The 18,294-nt window shown below is 44.9% G+C and overlaps 1 protein-coding gene across 5 annotated transcripts in view; it reads left to right on the top strand.

The window, feature by feature from the left end:
* Positions 1–18,294, top strand: part of LOC107976993 (tight junction protein ZO-2) — a 121,658-nt gene that overhangs the window by 46,565 nt on the left and 56,799 nt on the right. The gene's annotated exons all lie outside the window — the stretch shown is intronic.

An 18,294-nucleotide genomic window follows, 5' to 3' on the forward strand; every position in this document is an offset into this window, starting at 1 on the left:
GTCATCAGTACCTTTTATTTTATGTCTCCATTTGTCAGGTTTCCGCTTTTACACGGTAGTTTATTTTAAGGTATAAATAATCAGGGATTTCGACCTCAGGCTTTTTCACATTCTTGAAATGTGAAGAACTTGGGAGGGAACCTGCCAGGACTCAGTAATGGAATACAGCCTTCCCTTCTGTTTTAGCTTTAGTTCTCAGGCTGAGTTGCTTTTCTGGCGACTGTCTGACCTGAGTAATAATGGTTGTGGCTTTCCTGAGGTTCCCAGGGAAGAGTCATCCCCTCCCAGAAACTGCCCTGCACTGTACACTCCCTGACTTCACTGCTGAATCCTAGGAGAGAGGGAGAGACCTCCTCACAGCTTACTAGGTGGTCTGTTGGCTGTGCCCACAACCCCTTACAAAAAACAGGTCTATCTATCCTCCCAGGAGAGTTGCCCTGCCAGGCTCACCTGGGAAGAAAGTAGTTTTAGCTGAGAAATTAGTAAGTAGTAATTGCATTTGAGGACAAGTGCCCCTTAATTTCCATTTTCTTGAATAATATTGCTTTGATGTGGGGAATGCACATCTCCAGTTTTGTTAGGGAAACGAGCAAGGAGTAAAGAGACCAATAGTGCTATTTAGAAGTATGGACAGGGTGCTGTTATAGCAGATGAGAGGAAGGGAGGGAGCGTTAGCCAAGGTAACTGGCTTTGAGTTTTGTCCCCTGCCCTCTCATAGCTTCTTGGAAAGATTGATAAAAGGGAGAGTTTTTTCCTTTTCACATTCTCCTACAACTGTGTGTGTGTGTGTGTGTGTGTGTGTGTGTGTGTGTGTGAGTGTGAGTGATTGTCTCTCCTGTGGGTGTGTGGTGCTGGAGACTGAATTCAGGACCTCAAGCATATTTTGGAGTGGTATCTCCAGTGGCAGCTTTTTAGTACCACCAAGCTAACATTTGATGAGCGCCTAGTTGGTGCCAGTCACTTGGAAGAGCTACAGAATTGACTGAGACTGGATTTCTGCTTGTAGGAGTTTAGTGACACCAGCATGGTAGACTGCTTTAGATGGATCTGGCTTTACAGGATTCCTGGTACCGAAGGAGGGAATGTTTAATATAGATGCACACTCTGTAACAAAGAGTGAGATTGTCCTCTCTGCCTGCATTCCTTTCGGGAATTCTTTCAGGAAGGAAAGAACACATGAACAGATACTTCCTGATGTCAGCCACTGTAGGGAATTGCTGGGAATGCATCCACCTCACAGTACACTGGCATAGATTGGGTAGCTAGGTATATAGTGGTCATTGGTCCCAAAATTTAAGTGTGGGGTTTTCAATGAAGGATTTGGGTTGATACAGGAGTTGAAGTCTAGAAGTGTAGGTAGGAGGTGCCAGATAGTTGCCAATGAAAAATCTGAGACATAGAAAGTGTTGTACAAATCTCTTTGGAGGGGAGACCTTGAATGTCAGTAACAGAACTTTGGGAGTGGGAATCACAGAAACTCCTAATGTACTAGTAGTGGTCCGATTCTCCTAAGAGGCCTGAGAGCTGTTCTCCTAGCAAACACTCCTCTCTACTCCCTATATAGTAAAAGGTACTATTTATGAAGCTTGCTTAGGAACACGACCAGATTCATCTCATTGCCCTCGGGGGAATTCATTTGCAGTGACTTATGCCTACATTTACTTAACCCTTGATCTAGTTCCTTGCACATTGACAGCAGATCATGGCTAACCAGATATCTAGGTGCGGAGTGAGCACTCTGACAAAATACATATAAGTGCTTGGGAGATGGCAAGATTTCCACCATTTTCTTTTCACAAGGTTCTCTCTCCTTAAAAGGTTGTCTTTGAAGGAGACAGATCCTTGAAGTAGGGGGTGGGGGTCACTTTAGGTCATTGTAGCTTTGTGTACAATATAAGTTGTTTAAGAAGACTTTCCGAGGGCTGAAAATAAAATAAGGGGCCCAGAGGTTAAGAGCATTGACTGCTCTTCCAGAGGTCCTGAGTTCAATTCCCAGCAACCACATGGTGGCTCACAGCCTTTTATATTGAGATCTGGTGCCCTCTTCTGGTGTGCAGATATACATGGAGAATACTGTATTCTTAATAAATAAATACAATCCTTGGGGGGAAAAAAGGCATTCCACTTTGGTTGGGCAGTGGCTTGAAGTGTGGGTGCATAGGGCAGCTATGGAATTGGGAAGGACTAATAACCACTCAACCTTTCAACATCTCCCAAGAGTATTAGCCATTAGGGAATTCCTTGCCTAAACCCTAAAACAAATCCCATTAAGCAGCCTGGCCATATTAAAGAGTTCTCTCAATGGAGAGCTGCCTCCCAATAAAATTCCCCATTGATTATACCCTAAGCAACAACCAAGGATGCAAAGACGACTTCTGGTCACAGTAACCTTGGGCCAGAAGTTTTGATGTTGAGAGGTAGAGGTGCTTTTTGATAGGGTGCTGTCTTGTGCCTGGTTTCCCCAGTCTTGGGTGGAGGGAAGCAGAATTAGCATGTTAGCTGGGCCAGGACTTAGAGGCCCAGCTTCAACACCATTTTGGTGACTTAAGCATATCAAAGTTCACACAACTTGATTAAGAAATAGAAAACCATTTAGTGTCCATTTAACCCACACAGGGAATTTTGTGATGCCTGCTCCTGCCTTGTTAGTGAGAGCCCACACACCTGTGGCCTTTGTGTAATGCAGTGGAAATCGATGAAGTACAGATTCCTCGATGGCCGTGATTGTGACAGCCAGTGCTGACTTGGGATGGTACCAGGGAAAGCAGTCAGAAAGCTTGCAGAGTTTGGGGTAATGCAGAACTGTGGGTTGGAATTCTGAGGTCTTTTCCCCCCACTTGATTTAAACAGGTGCTTCTTAGAATTTAAATCTAACTTCCGGAGGTCAGCATGTACTTGGGCAGTGGTGTTGCTGATCTGAGGAGGGAATTTAGGCTAGGGCCTTGCATGAGCTGGGCAAGTACTCCAATACTGAGCTGTATCCTCAGGCCTCTATCCTGGTTTTGTTTTTGTTTTATGACTGGTGCCTGTTATCATGGCCACTATCTCCAAGCTTCTCCAAAGTCATTTACCTGTGAGCTCAGAAAAAAACACTAAAGACTTTGACACTCCTAAATATGTAGCAATTTGAGTTTTTTTTTTTTTTTTCTTTCTAGAGTATCTACCCTGTTGTGGTGCATACAAACTTGAAGGAGAAAAATTATTTATTTAGTTACTTATTCTAGCATTCTGGAGGCAGAAGCAGGCAGATCTCTCTAAGTTCTAAGCTAGCCAGGGCAATTTAATAAGACCCTGTCTCATAATGTGTCACCACCACCACCAAAACCATCCCAATAATTCTCTTCCACAGGGATTAAATTCTTTATTACTTTGTTGAAAAGGACATACTTTGTTTTTCTGTTTTTCTACATTAATGTCATTTGAGGGATTAAAAAAACAAAGCCAGCCACCAGTCCCTCTTATTTCAAGATTAGATAGTGAAAAGTTTCTGCACCCCGATAAGCCTCTCTGTTGACACAGCAATCCAAATCAGACCAAATCTTTGGGTATATGGATGCCAGGGGGTGGGGTGAAGCTTCCACCATAATAGATAGCTTACTTAGGAGGAAGCAGAAAATAATGGTCAAGTAGAACTGAGTGTATTAAGATGTGTAAACTTACCATGACGAGTAGTATTATAATGTAAGAACTGCGAGTGTGGTGGTTCCTTTTGATATCTGAGACTTGGGCAGAACTATATAAAACATGTGTGACTTGGTTCTGGAGAACTCTGAGTGTAGCCCCACCACGCCTTCAGGAGCCAAACACACAGAATTGTCCTGGGATGCCGGGGGCGTTGAACACCATCCACTCTGTCTTTATCATGTGTATATCCCCCGATTTCTGCTCAGTTCCTTTCTTTGTGTTTGCCCGGGGTGTGTTTATGAAACTCTTAACATCTGGCCTGATTTTCGATTTTCGTTCCTCTGTCTGCTTTCTACAAGTAGGTGTCGCATCACCAGATGTTGGCTCGCCAAATGTTGTTCATTCTTTTGTGATAAAGTGGAGTGACAGTGAGGAAATACTTTGGCTCTTCTGGGGAACATCACTTTGTTTTTAAGTGGCTTGAGGAATGCAGATCCATCACCAAACGATTGACACGTAAATGGTTTTAACGGCTCAGTGTCTTTCCAAAGTGTGGTGGATGGAGGAGTTTTGTTTTTTAGTTAATGAGTTTGCTTTGTGGTGCTGGGGATGGAGTGCATTTTTATACCATTGGTGTATATATTGAGCTGTAAAAGGGGCTCTAAAAGGATGTTAGAGGAACTAGAGAGTTTGAGGTAGAAAACAACCCCCTGTTTTGGCTTAGCAGTTGAGATACATATCGATGGTTAGTGAATAAAAATGAAGAGGAGACACTTTGCATCACAAAGTTCTCTTGTACTGTGCCCGTGGGGCTATTTGTGAGGAGTCCTAAGCCCTTGGCTAGTGACTTGTATTAGTCATTTCTTGGCTAGTGACTTGTATTCAGTCATTTCAGATCAGCACAGGTATTTGTTGAGTGCACCTGCCAGGTGGTTAAAGTCAGGTCTTTAACATGATGCAGGCTGGCGTCATTCCATAGTAGGATATATTTTGTAACGTGCCTATTTAAACTTTAGACTAATGTTTAGCCTAGCTAGACTTTCATGGGTGTGGCTTCTATTTATGTTTCTCCTCCTCCTGCTCTGTACAAGGGAGGCAGTAAATATAGTTAATGGTGAAAATGCAATCTTGACAGATCTATGAATGGATACCTCCCATCCCTTTTGTTGTCTCAGGGAGCTGGGGGTGGAACCCAGGGCCTGGAATATGCTAAGGTACTTATTAAAATTAAAATTACTGTATTATTTATTCCTGCATGTATATTGTGCAACACATGCGTACCTGCTACATTCGGAGGCCAGAAGAGGGTGTCACATTCCCTGGGTCAGGATTTAGAGGTGGTTGTGAGCCTGCAAAGGGTGGGAACCAAACCCTGGTCCTCTGCAAGAGCAACCAGTGCTCTTAACTGTTGAGACACCTATCCCCACCAGGGCTCTCTGGTTTTTTTTGGTTGTAACAGTTTTTAGACTATAGTTGTTACTGATAATGAAGGCTCAGTTACATTTTTGCCATTATAGTAAAGATAGCTTTAATAGTGTTACAGATAGTTTAGTTCCCCCAGTTGAAGGTGATTAGGGTGTTATGTGACAAACCTTTTGGAGGGGGGTGGGTGATATGAAACATACTTGTCTACTCAGCTCAGATAGGGAACCCACGACAGACTGACTTTTAGTGGTACATATAACACCAAAGTTCAATTTGGTGAAGCAGTGAGCTTTATTGGAGTTACTTAAAAGAATATGGGTGAGGGGTTACTTACAGGAGCAGAAATGACAACAGGACAACTGCATTACAAAGGACCATCCCAGCATGGGTGACAGCTCACAAAAGCTGGGAACCTGGAACACACTGGAGAGTTTGCAGGTGCCTCAGGTGGTCTAAATATCTTCCAGGTAGATCTCTCTGAGTCTTCTTTGCAGCTGGGCAGGGAGAGGCCTAGTGAGTCTCTTCAGTTTCAGGGAGTTCTTGAAGCTTTTTTGTTGTTGTTTACCTCTCTGCTTAAGGAGCTCCCTTGCAGGATGTAATATTGTTGTTTTTTTTTTAATTTTTTTATTTTAGAGGCACTCATATTTACATATCCATCCCTCCATTCCCTTGCCTTCCCATCCTTCCATGTTCCCCACCAACCCCCCAACCCATCTCCCACCTCCTCCCCAGGGATAATAAGGCCCTCTACAGGGGACCTTCAAAGTCCATCATATCATTTGGGGGGGGGGAGGGCCTAGGCCCTCCTTGTTGTATCTGGGCTGCAGTAGTATCCCTCCATAGGGAATGGACTCCCAAAGTCCATTTGTGCTCTAAGGATAAATACTGGTTCTACTGTTAGAGATCCCATAGAGGTCTTGGTTGGCCTCCTAGCTGGCACCCACATTCAGAGGGCTTGGTTCTGTCCAACGCTGTTTCCCCAGCTTTACGAATAGGGTCTCCGTGCTCTCACTAGGTCAGGTCAACTGTTTCTGCGGGTTTCTCCAGCACCATCTTGGCTCCTTTGCTCATCTCTCCTCCCTCCTCACAACTGGATTCCAGGAGTATGGTTCAATGCCTGTTTCTGCTTCAAACACTGGATGAAGGCTCTAAGAATGCTAACCAAGGTAGACATCAATCTCATTATAGGGGAAGGGCATCAATGGCATCCTCTCCATCACTGCCTGGATTCTTAGTTGGGGTCATCCCTGTGGATCCCCTAACATTTCCCCTGTGCCAGACCTCTCTCCAAACCTGTACTGTCTCCCTCTGTCAAGGCATCTCCTTTCTTGCCCTCCTCTACTCCTCCCCTGTCTCAGTCAATCCACACTGCCAGAGGAGCTAGGAAACAAAGAGGACACCAAGAGAAGATTGCATAGTCCCTCAAAGAAAGGGAGGGGGACAAGAACCCCTGAGCAAAGTGGGAGCACGAGGAGGGGGTGGAGAGGAAGGAGGTGGGGAAGAGGAGAAGGGGAGGGGGAGGAGAACAAGAGGAATGTTTTTAAACTCAGATGAGATTTACAGAATACAGGGAGATAATGCTTTCTAGTAGCAATTGGTCCTCTTGGGGCATGGAGCCTTTGTTCTCTGGAGGAAGGAAAAATAATTTTGTCAGACTGCCCCAGCTTGCTTTTTAATATCCGACTGTAGTTACCTGTTTCCATGAGCTGAAAGCAGTTCCTAGCAGAGTACTGAAGGAATAAGTTCAGTTCAGCTTTAGGTCAGTTTCTTTTTGCCTTACAAGGATAGCAGCCGCACCTGAGAACCTGGGCGGGTGGAGTTTCACTGTTGAGGAGTCATAAATGTTTCCCTGAGAAGTCATCTGCCACGCTCAACTCTTTGGAGGATCCAGCAGAGTAGAATGAGGAGATTATTTGAGGGAGTATCTGAGCAAAACGAAAGGACTTCCTGATGAGCTCAGTTTCGCGGACATGCTTCCTCCTTAGCCCTCTTGGAGTCAGCTATTCTCCTGTTTGGGATTGGCTAGTGTGCACCTGTCCTGTTTGCTCCAGCCCTATCACCTGTGATGCATACCATCAGTCGCTTCCCAGCAACCATTAGCCCTGCCCTTGTGTGAGTCATAGTGGTAGGCCCAGGGCATCTGTCATACTCGCTGTGTACTTATGAAATTGACGTGATTTGGGAAGGCATGCATGACTCAGACTAAGGGAGAATTTAAGAGAGTGAATTCCTTATGTTCTATGTAGTGAGTGGATGATAGTTTGTGAGCAAAAAGCCTTACCAAAAAATTGTAGTGTTGTGCTTGGACTTCTCCTTGTGGTAGTGTTGAGATGGGGCTGTGTGTAGCTCAGGTGTCCTCAAACTTGTTACTGTGCTGCTTCAGCCTCAGGGAGTCCTGGGATGAGAGGTCTGGCGGAGATGGGAGGCACTGTGGTACTCAGCTTCCTAACTCTTGGCTTAGGCATGGAAGCAGAGTCTGCTGCAGTGCTAATGAACTGGTCCCTTTATGTAAGTCACACACTTAAGCTCTACTTAGTTTTGATGGCTGACAGTTTTCCATGGTCCTTAGCTTTCCGAGGGCTCTCACAGTGCTTGGGTGTAGAGTCTAGAGAACATTCTAGGTAATTGGGAGTGCCTTGTTCCAAATGACTTGCTCTTTCAGCTATATTTTTTTCTGTGTGAGTTTATTTTCCCACTGGATCTTTCCTTCTTGTCTTCCTGAAAGACATTTTAAGAAATACGGTTTAAAGACAACCTTCCTGGCTGCCAGTAGCTGCTTAGCTCCCAGAGCACCTGAAAGATCTGTTATTAAGTTGCAGCTTGAATAATGTAGATCCCGCAGGCTCCCTTCCCTCTTCAACCCAGTAGTGGCTGCTGACTCCTCCTTTTTCCTTTTTTTTTTCTGAAATTTTTGTTTTATATGTATGAGTGCTCACTTTTCTTGTGTGTCTGTGTGCTACGCTTCTGCCTGGTACTCTCAGAGACAAGAAAACAATGTCCTATCCTTTTGAACTGGAGTTAGAGACTCCCCCCCCCTTTCTTTTAGAGGTTCTCTATGTGTAGTTCTGGTTGTCCTGGAGCTCACTATGTAGACCAGGCTGGCTTTGAACTCACAGAGATCCTCCTGACTCCAAATCTGGAGTGCTGGGATTAAAGGTATGTACCACTCTGCCCAGTTGAGCTTACAAAGACAGTTATGAGCTGCCATGTGCATGCTGGAAAATGAACCCAGGTTCTCTATAAGAGCAGCAAGTGCTCTTAACCACTGAGCAGTCTTTCCAGCCCTTATTATATAAAATAAGTTTGATTTATTTTATTTTTAATATATGTGTGTGGGTACACACATGCCACATGTATGTGGATGCCCTGAAGGCCAGGAGAGGTGCCAGATCCCCTGGAGTTGGAGTTACAGGCAATTGTGTTCCACCTGATAGGGGTGCTGGGAATTGAACTAAGGTCCTCTGGAATACCAGGAAGTAATCTTAACCACTGAGTCTTCTCTCCAGCTTCAAGATTTTACCTTAATATTGATTGTGTGTGTGTGTGTGTGTGGGGGGGGGGGTACTTGCATGTGAGTCAGGTACCCATATGGAGACCAGGGGCATTAGTTCCCCTGGAGCTGGAGTTATAGGCACTTGGGAGTTGCCAACTGAACTCGGGTCCTCTGCAAGAGCAGTGTGTTTTCCTCTCCAGCCCCACCACAGTCTTCTTACGAGGCTTTGGAGAATCCATCTTCATTCTTTATCCTTCCCAGGCAAAGCTGCATACAGGGAGCTTCCCACACCCTTGTCTTTTGCCATTGACTTTTCCCCAGAGTGAACTTTTGCCGGGATGAGCACAGAAGGGGCTGTAGACTGCAGTTGGGAGCCTTTTCTGGTCTGCTTCCAGCCAGGCCAAAGACCAGACTACTAACTGGGGCTGCCTCCTTCCCAACTACTGTGAAAGGGCGTGCTCTCTGACTTCAGCCTCAAGCCAAGCACATCAGAGTGTTTGAGCATGGCTTCAGGGGAAGCACTTTGCATCCTCAGGCTGCTCTGGTTAGTGTCTGGGTGAGTTTTAAGAGGGGAGAGAGATTTTTGGCCTCTTAGACACTCCCTGAAATTTCCCAGGTATGGAACTGAGTTTTGTTACTCTCCACATGTTACTATTACCAGGGCAAAAACAGGCAGCTGGAGACTCTTGGAGAGTCAGAGCCCCCCCAATCCCCCCCCCAAGTGGTCCAGAGTTGCATATAGCCTTTATCAGGAATTGTTTTCTTTCCTTTCTGGACTGCTGGGAAAAACAAAAACAAAAACCAACCAACCAACCAACCAAACAAACAAACAAAAAACCCAAGCCAAACAAAACAAAAACCAGGGCTCTGCTACTGTAAGGCAAGTGCTCTCTCTCTACCTCAGAGCTACAACCCCAGCCCTAAATGAAGATTTAAATCTAAGGTCTGGGAGAAATACTAGTTGGATACACTGACCAGTGCCCAGTTTGCAAATGACTCTGGGAGGGAAGGGTTGGGAACTGGGAAGGAAAGGTACTCTCAGCCCCCACTTCCTCACTCCCCACCCTTGAGGCAGGGTTTCTTTGTGTAGCCCTGTCTGTCCTGGAACTCCTTCTGTAGACCAGGCTGGCCTCAAACTCACAGAGAGCCCTTGCCCCTGTCTCCCGAGTGCTGGGATTGAAGGCTTGCGCCACCACTGCTTGGCAACTCTCAGTTTTCTTAAGAACTGGAGCTTAGAATTCTTTTTTTTCTGCAATGTTTCCATACAGAAAGATTTCCAAAAAGTCTGCATAGTCATTATCGAACATTTTCTGTGTGGTCATGTTTATGGTGTTTTGTTTAAGTATAATTCATATAGAGATTTATGTTTAAATTTCAAATGAAGGATTTAATGTTTTTTTTTGTTTTTATTTGCTATTTTTTGCTGCTAAGATTGAGGGTTTTTTAATTAAGATGAAATATAATGTTAAGATAAATCTTTCTGCCAAGCTGTCTGAGCCCTGCTGCCATATGGGTGCCCAGAATAACACACAGTATCTTATATTAGTTTACAATGCTGCTGGCCAATTGACTAGGATTTCTTATATGCTAGCTCAGTCTTAATTATCAAAATCTACATATTTTATAAGACTTATCTTATCAAGGACACTTTCTGCTGGTGTCCTCTTCCTGGGATCACATGGCGCAACAGAGCAGAGAGCAGGAGGAAGAGGAAGAGCAAGAGAGCGATTTCCTGCTTGTATTCTAAGTCTGCCTGCTATGTCACTTTCTGCCTGGATCACAATATTTCTTTCTTTTCTTTTTTTTCTTCTCTTTCTTTCTTTCTTTCTTTCTTTCTTTCTTTCTTTCTTTCTTTCTTTCTTTCTTTCTTTTTGTTTTTTGAGACAGGGTTTCTCTGTGTAGCTTTGGAGCCTATCCTGGGACTCGCTGTGGAGACCAGGCTGGCCTCGAACTCACAGAGATCCGCCTGCCTCTGCCTCCTGAGTACTGAGATTAAAGGCGTGCACCACCAATGCCCGGCTCAACGTTTTATCTTTTGATGGATTTTTTTTCTTTAATTTTGCTCTTATAAAGAAAGATGTTTTGAATATTCCATACACAGTGGGTTGGGCACATAAACATGCTTCTCTCGTGTGAATTCTAAGTAGTAGAAGTCTTGTGTTGTGAATTAGGAACAATTAAGTACCAATCTATAACTCTGCCGTCACACAGACTCGACTGTGTATTATTTTGTCTTGCTACTTCTTTTATTCTTAATTAATTAATTAATTAATTAATTAATTTTGGTTTTTCGAGGCAGGGTTTCTCTGTGGCTTTGGAGACTGTCCTGGAACTAGCTCTTGTAGACCAGGCTGGTCTTTAACTCACAGAGATTCGCCTGCCTCTGCCTCCCGAGTGCTGGGATTAAGGGCGTGCGCCACCAACGCCTGGCGTCTTGCTACTTCTTTGATCTCAGTCAGTGTACTCTTTTATCCTGTCTAGTCTTTGCATCTGTAAACCCAGCATAGAGTGCATATCCGGTGAGTCGGGGTTCAGTCAGAAAGACATGTCCTTCCGGTGATTTATAGGAGAGAGAGAGAGAGAGAGAGAGAGAGAGAGAGAGAGAGAGAGAGAGAGAGAGAGAGATATGCAGAATGTTGGGTGTCCTCTCAAACAGTTTGAGGCTGTTGGGGTCAAAACAAAGTCCCATAACCAGTGTTCAGATATGCCCCACAGACCCCAGGAGGTCACTAAACCAAAGGTTCTGAGAACCCATCACCTTCTCAGCTTTGGCGCTCTGAGGCTGGTGAGAGGCAGGGAGCTGCTAAATTGGCTTGCTGCTGCTGGTGCAGGGAAAGGGAATGCTGGGGGCTTCTGCTATCCTTCATGCTTTCAGATCATCCACATGTGCTCCTCGTGCCTGAGGCTCCTCAGCCAGGGTTTTGAAGGTGTCTGGCCTCTGGTAGAACAGCTTGGTGCCAGAAAGACCAGAGTGCCTTCTAGTGTTGCTATGAGGCACTCAGTCAGTGGAAGTGGCTGTCATTTTTTATTTCCAGCATGATTTCGGAGGACCATTGTTTCTGTAATGCATGCTTCCAAGCCTGTCCTTTTGACTTTCTAGTCAGTCACCTGGATACAGTCCAGGTGACCTGTATCTGCTACCTCCTTCATATGGTGTCCTACCTTTGGGAGGGCCTACATTGTGTGACTCTAGTTCTGAATCCTGCCTCCTAACACTATGTTGCTTGCGTAGGCTGGTCTAAGATTCTGGTTTTGGGACTACAGACATGTACCATCACTTCTGGCTCTGGGTGCTTTTTGTAGGAGTAACCTTGAGAAGTTTTAACTTTAAGACTTGAGGGTGTGTAGCTCAGCAGTGGAGCACTTGCCTGGCATCTAGTAGGCCCTGGGTTCATCCCCAGAACCAGAAAAGAAAAACAGATAGTTGTGCAGTCAAGCCTATAATCTCTCAGCACTTGGGAAGCTAAGGCAGGAGAATTGAGAGCTTGGGGTTAGCCTGGGCTACCTAGCAATTTCAAACTGTCAAGTGGGACCAAAGAAATAATGATTTTGCAAGTTAAAGAAGTAGTAGAAGATGGCTTAATTCTATTAACTTATTTCTTTGATGAATAACTTAAAAAATCCCAGTGAGTACATTGTCTTTGAAGTCCTTCTAATTTGATATACATGGTACAAGGCAGTATATAAATCTGATTTATTATAATGGATTCCACCCGTCTCTAACTCCCTTTGGAATTTGTCAGATGAAATGCAAAGAGATTACATATTTATCCCAGTTTTGCTTTGAATCTTGTTCTGATAGAATAGTCTATCAAAAATGTGGGCAGTAGTAGCCTCAGTCATTTGAGCTTGTTTATAAAATCTAAGTGTACTGGATTGCTTTAAAAATCCTTAGTCTCTTTGGCAGTGTCCTCTTTGACTGCTGGAGAAAACTTGACTCATTTCTTTTTCCCCCTACGTCATAATGTTGGTGAATTTGTCTCCTTCCTTCAAATTATCTCCTCTACCACTTTAACCTACTTTACCTTTACTGTCTGTTACTCTTTTAAGGTTGGCAGGGAAACAGTGGTCACGTGATTCACTAAGTAACATTTGAGGTTTCTGTCCACAGTGCTGCTTCCTCAGAGATACACGGAGACCAGACATCTAAGTTCAGGAATAAACCAGGGCCTATAACTTTGCTCCAGCCCTGGGCTTAGCAGAGCGAGCTGGCTATTTGCAGAGCTTGTGTGGATTTGAAAGTGCCAGAACTGTATTGACAGAGTCCCATTTTATCTACCCCCACTCCTTTTTTTTTTTCTCCAGACTTTGAGTCAGCCAGAGCTCACAATGGATGTCCAAACAGTTTACAGTGTCTGAAACAATGAACAAAGGGTCTCAGTGTGTGGAGAGTGGAAAATGGAGGTGGAGGGAAACTTCTGGGTAGTGACCTAATTCACTCCCCTCTGCACCCCCTCCCCATGCTGGAGCTTAAATATATATTGTTATTTTATTTTATTAATTTTTGGTGGGCATGAGACTCATCGAGGCTTCTTGTGTGCTAGGGAAAATGCTCTACTACTTTGCTTGTGTGTGTGCTCTTTCTCTTTCTGTGTGTGTAGGTTGACCTAGATATCTATAAATATTTAGGCTTAGTGTTATAACTTGGAGAGGGACTTGTCCTGTTGCTTTATATATTTTTGTTCAGCACAGAATTTATTTATTTATTTATTTTAAATCGAGCTCTGGGGTTGACTGGTATTCACTGGACAAAAGTCAGGAACTTAAGAAAAGTAGCTGAGACTGTCCTCCTTAGTTCCTACAACTTGCTCTCTGTCGGGAACCAGGCATCTGCTGTCCAAAGATACATTTCTCACTGGGCTTTCTTGCTGAAAAATGTGGGCAAACAGAACTGGGTTAAAAATAAATTTAGCTTGGGCACTGCCAAGTTTCTAAGTGTCGTGTTTATGATTCACTTGTCTAGAAGACATACGGAGGCCATGGTTATGTGCCACTCTTGTAGCACAGAGGACACTGTCATCCGCCATCCACATAGCACCCAGAAGACTCTCTGGCCTCTGACTAGGAAGGAGTAAAATAGTATCCACTCATTGTGGGTTCAGACCCTCACTAAAAACACTCAACTCTGGGACTGGAACAGTGGGCTGGAGAGATGGCACCTTAGTTAAGAGGATTGGTTGTGTGAGGGACTCTCCCAGCTCCAAGTCACCTCTGTACTGCCACTTGCATCATCTGCAGTGTGCTTTGAAGAATAAATGTCAGGGCTAGTTCAGTTGGGTCATGTCTCAGCAATGAGGTGTCCTAAGAATACAGCAGTAGCACATCCTTCCTGACAGTCTCCAGGCTTGGGCTTTTGGCTTTGTACTTAGGATAGAGATTTATGGGTTGACATGTTACAGAGTGGAAAGCTGTCATCCCCGTCTGTCTCTTGGTCTCCATTGTTCCCACTTGGCTATTGCATTCACAGTGTAAACAACTGAAGACCTTTGGTTGGGGAGAAGTTGACTACAACTAGCATGGTAGATTACAAAAATGTCCTCAAAAGTATAAACGTTACGTGTCCTTTGAAATGTGTAGAAGATCAGGGAGGGTTTTTTTTTTTTTTTTTGGTGGTGGATGAAAGGTTCAGGCTTTAATACTGATCAGCTCTATCTCTTTAAGAGACAGACTCTGCCCCCTGACAACAGTCAGGACACGCACAGGAAAATGTGTTACATCATCACCACATCACCCGCCACACATTACAGCCTGCTGAGGACTCTGGGCATGCGTGGAACCTCAGTGCGCACGCGCAGTCTTCCCTTTAAAAGTCCCAACTTCCCTGCTGCTCGCTCTTTTTACTCTCTCTCTCTCTCTGCCTCTTCTTTGCTGTCTCTCTCACCTACACGCTCTTTCTGCCTCTCTATGGTGACCGGCCATGGCGGTCAGCCATTACCACTGTTCCTCTTCTCTCTTAGTCTCCTTACTCTGCCCGGGCATATAATAAACTGGTTAACATGTCTCATCTCTCTCTTTTCCTCTTTTTCTACAAAAACATAAAAGGGGAGGGGTGGGGAGTGTTGTTAATTTGAGACAGGGTTTCTCTGTAGCTTTGGAGCCTGTCCTGGAACTTGCCTTGTAGACCAGGCTGGCCTTGAACTCACAGAGATCCTCCTGCCTCTGCCTCCTGAGTATTGAAAATATGTTTTAGGTGTATATGTGTGTGATTGAGTCTGTGTATTGTGTCACATGTGTGTCCAGGAGTCTGTGGAAGTCCACATCCAACAAGAGTTGGATGCCTTGGAACTGAAGACGCAGGTGGTTGTGAGCTGCCCTGTGGGTGTTGGGAACCTGTAAGACCAGGTCCTCCTCTGCAAGAGCAGCCAGTACTTTTAACTGATGGCCATCTCTCAAGCTCACTTTTCCAGTGCCAGAGCTGAGTGATTTAAGTGAGGGTCTGAACCTGAAGGGACCAGCTCCCCATTTTGGCAGCCATAACAACCTAACATGTGCTTGCCTGACCTTGCCTTGGTTGCTAGGAGGTCAGATGACTGCCTCGTGGCAGGAACCAATCAGAAGTTAGCTAGTGGTGCTATGCTTTATGGCTCTGGGTGTGCACAGCAATGACTTGCAGAGCATACCAACCGCCCTGGGAGGGCCTATGGGCCATAACAACCAGTTGACCAATCAACACAGGACAAGTCCTCCAAGCCTGGAGGCACACCAATCCTGATCCTGTGTGTACCCCCTAGCACTCCCCATACGCTGCCCTATAAGATCTCTGTCCTGTGGTTTCTCGGGGTCTTTTCCCAGCCATCCGTCATGGTGGATGGATGAATGGCCAGAGCTAATGGCCATTCATAAAGAGCTAATAGCTAATAGCTCCTTAAACATCTGAAATAAAGCCTCTTGGTGTTTGCATCAAGCTTTCGCCTCCACCTAATGGTTGGGGTTGCCACAGCCCTGGGCCGAGATCCTGGGGGCCTGAGCCTCCAGGGGTCTTTCAAACCCACATCGGATCTACCTAAGAACACCGGAGGCTTGCTTTTCCATTAGGAGGGGTTGTTTGGGGAGGAGGACCGATCCGCATCTTTGCTTTCTAGGGCAGATGTAGCATGGTTACTGCTGGGGAAATGAAGAAATATGAAAGGAAGAAAAGGAGAACATAGATCCTGAGGACTGCCTCACCCTTCTCTCTGCACTCCCTCTGCTCTCCTTCCCCAAGTTCTTTCCTTCTCTCTTTTAAATTGACAAATAAAAATGCATCTGTTTCTGGCATACAACGTGGCAGTGCTTGGATCCAGGTCAACACCCACTCCCACCTCTCCTCAGTTCCTAAGAAGTTGCAGAGGGGCTCAGCGATGGTTTGAGCTTGTATCTCTAAGGTGTCAAATCTAAAATGCTCATGGGTGAAGGTCCGTGGCCCTGTCCTGGTTTTCACAGAGGCTGCAGTGTTCACTGGAGTCAGGTTTCAGCTCAGTTTCCAAGCCTTGGACAGAACTCTGCGTAAGCTGTCCCATCAGATACCTGCAGGACGGGGCGAGGTGCTGTTCTTGCTCAGTGCTGTTGCACTGCGGTTGGTTGTGTGGTTTTGCTGGTGAGGCTGGAGAGGAGATCTTGGGACTTAGTCATGGTAGGCCCTTGGTTTAGAGCTCACTGAATTCTCCCAGACAATTAGGAAGGAGGGGTTAAGTGTGTTTATAGGATGGGAAACAGAGGCTCAGAAACAGCGAACCCTTGGTTGACACTTGTAACAGGGAAGGAATGTGAGCCAGGGTGCACTTGAAACCTGCAGGTCATCTCAATTCCACCAGCTTCTGCTTCTCATCCTCAGGCTGGAAGGAGGTAGAGGGAGAAACTCTGCTTGGCACATTGAGCCTTTGGCCCAGGATACCTGTGAACGCAGCCCCTCATAAATTGTAGATGCTTTTAATTTGTTACAAGATACCCTCCTCCCATCTCAGCGTCTGGGCTGGGGGTGCTCTGACTTTGTAGTTGAGGATGACCTAGAACTTCTGTGTGCTGGGATGGTAGGTCCAGGCCACACACCAGGTTTAATTGGTACCGGGAGTAGAACCCAGGGCTTTGTGCATGCCCAACAAGTGACCTACCAACTGGACATGTCCCCAGCCCACACTATGAGCTCTGTTTGGATTTACTTTTCTTATTTCTGGTAACTCAGTTGTACAGTATTCAGATATGCATTTTGTAAGTGACAGTGCTGTATCTCAGGGTCAAAAAAGTGCATATTCTCTATTGATTTCTAGGAGTGTAAGCATTATGCCTGAACATATATAGGAGTAATTTTTACCACCAGGAAATCATGTGCAAAAATGATACAGCAGTACCCTCCTAGGAATGAGGGGCAGGTTTTCTCTGTGTAGCCTGGCCATCCTGGAACTTGATCTATAGACTAGGTTGGCCTTGAATTTAGAGATCCACCTGCCTCTGCCTCCCAAGTGCTGGGATTAAAAGTGTGTACCATTGCCACCTGGCTGATATATCATTGTTTTTTTTATTTTTTATTTTTTTGAGATAAGTTTCACTGTGTAACAAGGCTGTCCTGGAACTAGCTCTTGTAGACCAGGCTGGCCTTGAACTCACAGAGATCTGCCTGCCTCTAAGTCTGGATTGCTGGGTTTAAAGGTGTGTGCCACCACTGCCCGGCCTCATCAGTACTTCTAACAGCTGTTTTCTTTTAGAGACTTTCTGTGTCCATTACTCTATGAGGGCCTAGAGACTCCTAGATGAATAAGACACAGCCTAAGAGGAGGTAGAGTACGTGTGTGCCTAATTAAAACCATACCTTTATTGTAGAAATATTGTTAGCCCAATGTGCTTTCTTCATGTCTTCATGGCTTCTGGTAGAAATAACTTTTCCCTCAACTCAGTTTGAACACTATTATTGATGTCAAGATAGCTTGTGGCTACAACAACTGTGGGTTGAGAAATAGAAAAATTAACTTGCATGTGCTTGGACACTTGCCCATTGGGGATCCCAATTCTGTAAGCTTTGCTGGGGTTGGAGTACAGCTCTTAAAACATCGGATAACTCCATGAGGTTGTCACACTATTTAAAGTGTTGGTTTTCAGTTCTAAGCTCTGTGTGATCAGTAATGGATATAAAATTATGACTGGATTTTTAGCTGGACTTAATTGAGACTAGAGACAATGGCTAGAGTTTATGACCTCTCTTTAACTGTGTCATTTAAGGCTGCTGGCTTTGGGTTGTGAACGTCACTTTAGTGTCTTTGTCTGAGGGAATAGCTAACATACTCAGGCTTAGGATCAAGAGGCAAAGATTTGGTGAGATGGGTCAGAGGGTAAAGTGCTTGCCTTGTCGGCCCAATGACCCATCTCCAGGGCCTTTGCAAAGATGGAGTGGAGGGAAGAATGAACCCTGGAAAATTGTCTTCTGACCTTACATGTGCACACACACGCATGCACACACGCACACACAGTCACACAAATAATAGTTTAAAAAGTCTTTTTAAGAAGGACCATTTTTTAAAAATTCTTCCACAGCACCGTGTGTCACCCTGTGTAGTTAGTGCTCCTGATAGTAGTTAATAATCTACTTGGAGGATTATCTAAAGCAAGATTTTGATCCCAGCTAGCCTTCCCTTGTGGTATGTGTTTAGAAGCTGTCAACAGTTTAGATTTTAGTTTATGGGCAGGATAACCTGAAATTTGCATTGCTACCCAAACAAAGTGAGTTTACTTAATTTCGGTGGATTATCTACCCACTGAGACTTTATCTCTTGATAATTAAA

Source organism: Cricetulus griseus, chromosome 3 (genome assembly GCF_003668045.3).
Source record: "Cricetulus griseus strain 17A/GY chromosome 3, alternate assembly CriGri-PICRH-1.0, whole genome shotgun sequence".
Lineage (NCBI taxonomy): Eukaryota > Metazoa > Chordata > Mammalia > Rodentia > Cricetidae > Cricetulus > Cricetulus griseus.